The following is a 2500-nucleotide window of genomic DNA, read 5'->3' as shown; positions in this document are numbered from 1 at the left end:
GTGTTCCGTGCGTGTGAACTACGTTGTCCCATGTGCCGGCGCTCGACTCCTAAGATGTCCCATGTAAATGCCCTTCGTGGGAAAGAATGTCCCGTGCAACGTCCCTTGATGATCCCCATAAGGTGTCCCATGTGCGTCCCATGATGTCCCATGCGCGTCCCGTGCCGGCCCGAGCCTCACCAAGGCCGTCCCATGCGCGTCTCGTGCCGTCCCGAGCTGTGCCGAGGCCGTCCCGTGCTGTCCCATGCCGTCCCGAGCCTCGCCAAGGCCGTCCCGTGCCGTCCGAGCCTCGCCAAGGCCGTCCCGTGCCGTCCGAGCTGTGCCGAGGCCGTCCCGTGCTGTCCCATGCCGTCCCGAGCCTCGCCAAGCCCGTCCCGTGCCGTCCGAGCTGTGCCGAGGCCGTCCCGTGCCGTCCCGTGCTGTCCCATGCCGTCCCGAGCCTCGCCAAGGCCGTCCCATGCGCGTCCCGTGCCGTCCGAGCTGTGCCGAGGCCGTCCCGTGCTGTCCCATGCCGTCCCGAGCCTCGCCAAGGCCGTCCCATGCGCGTCCCGTGCCGTCCGAGCTGTGCCGAGGCCGTCCCGTGCTGTCCCATGCCGTCCCGAGCCTCGCCAAGGCCGTCCCATGCGCGTCCCGTGCCGTCCGAGCCTCACAAAGGCCGTCCCAGGCCGTCCCGTGCCGTCCCATGCGCGTCCCGTGCCGTCCGAGCCTCACCAGGGCCGTGACATGCCGTCCCGAGCCTTACCAAGGCCGTCCCGTGCCTGACCAAGGCCGTCCCGTGCCTCACCAAGGCCGTCCCTTGCGCGTCCCGTGCCGTCCCGAGCCTCACCAAGGCCGTCCCATGCGCGTCCCGTGCTGTCCCATGCGCGTCCCGAGCTGTCCCATGCCGTCCCGAGCCTTAGCAAGGCCGTCCCATTCGCGTCCCGTGCTGTCCCATGCGCGTCCCGTGCTGTCCCGTGCCGTCCCGAGCCTGACCAATGCTGTCCCGTGCGCGTCCCATTCTTTTGGCTCGGCTGGCCCGTGCATTCTATGGGGTCGTGGGACATTTCGAAATCCACCCGGACCATTTCGACTCTCTCTTCATTAATACTATTGAGGTATTATTTATGAATTATTGGAGAAAAGAAACGGAAGAAAATATTTTTTTTTCTATTTTTTATGAATTTTCCGGTGTTTATTCACTTAAAAATTCATAGAAAAATAAATATTTATCGGAATCGCTATTATAATATATCAAAAAAATCCTTGCGAAAAGACCTTTCCAACGAGTATAAGTTTGCTGGATTCCGACGAGTAACGAAGGAGTAAAGACCCAGTATGCTTGGTTAAAAAATTGATGTTTCCTTGTGAAAATAGGAAAAACAATAACTTTGCACTATAAGGGGGAGGGTTGAGCTCCTTCCCCAGAGCGTGCACAGCACTTGTGCTGGCACGTTCCCTAGTGCTCGCCAAGCACCATAGGGCATCCAAAGGGCAAAGCTCGGCCTACTACATGATGGGAAGCTTCTAATATGTCGGAATACGAAGAGATTTCGTGCGACCCGAAGCTCGGCTCGGGCGTCCCGGCCTGTCCCGAGCTGTGCCGAGCGCGTCCCAGGCCGTCCCGAGCCAAGTCTCGGGCGTCCCAGGCCGTCCCGAGCCAAGTCTCGGACGTCCCAGGCCGTCCGGAGCTGTGTCGAGGCCGTCCCAGGGCGTCCCGAGCTGTAGCGAGGGCGTCCCAGGCCGTCCCGAGCCAAGTCTCGGGCGTCCCAGGCCGTCCCGAGCAAAGTCTCGGACGTCCCAGGCCGTCCCGAGCAAAGTCTCGGGCGTCCCATGCCGTCCCGAGCTGTGGCAAGGGCGTCCCAGGCCGTCCCGAGCAAAGTCTCGGGCGTCCCATGCCGTCCCGAGCTGTGGCAAGGGCGTCCAAGGCCGTCCCGAGCTGTGCCGAGGCCGTCCCGAGCCTAGTCTCGGGCGTCCCAGGCCGTCCCGAGCTATGGCGAGGGCGTCCCAGGCCGTCCCGAGCTATGGCGAGGGCGTCCCAGGCCGTCCCGAGCCAAGTCTCGGGCGTACCTGGCCGTCCCGAGCTGTAGCGAGGGCGTCCCGTGCCGTCCCGTGCTGTCCCATGCGCGTCCCGTGCCGGCCCGAGCAACAGCTCGGGCGTCCCGTGCCTCGGCCCTTCCAAGTGGTGCTTCGTCGGACATCTCGATATCCACTCGAGCATTTTCGACCATTCTCCATATGTGGGTGTGTGGGTATTTATCAGGAATATTGGAGAAAGAATCGGGAAAAAAATATTTTTTTTCTATTTTTTTTGAATTTTTAATTGTTTATTCACTTAAAAATTCATAAAAAAATAAATATTTATCGGAATCGCTATTATTATATATCAAAAGAATCCTTGTGAAAAGACCTTTCCAACGAATGCAAGTTTGTTGGATTTGGACGAGTAACGAAGGAGCAAAGGCCGAGTATGCTTGGTTAAAAATTTGATGTTTCCTTGTGAAAATAGGGAAAACAATAACTT

The sequence above is a fragment of the Eschscholzia californica genome, unplaced genomic scaffold (genome assembly GCF_041429995.1).
Source record: "Eschscholzia californica isolate CP2 unplaced genomic scaffold, dmEscCali1.0.p SCAF_195, whole genome shotgun sequence".
Classification (NCBI taxonomy): Eukaryota; Viridiplantae; Streptophyta; class Magnoliopsida; order Ranunculales; family Papaveraceae; genus Eschscholzia; species Eschscholzia californica.
This window is presented reverse-complemented; position numbering follows the sequence as displayed.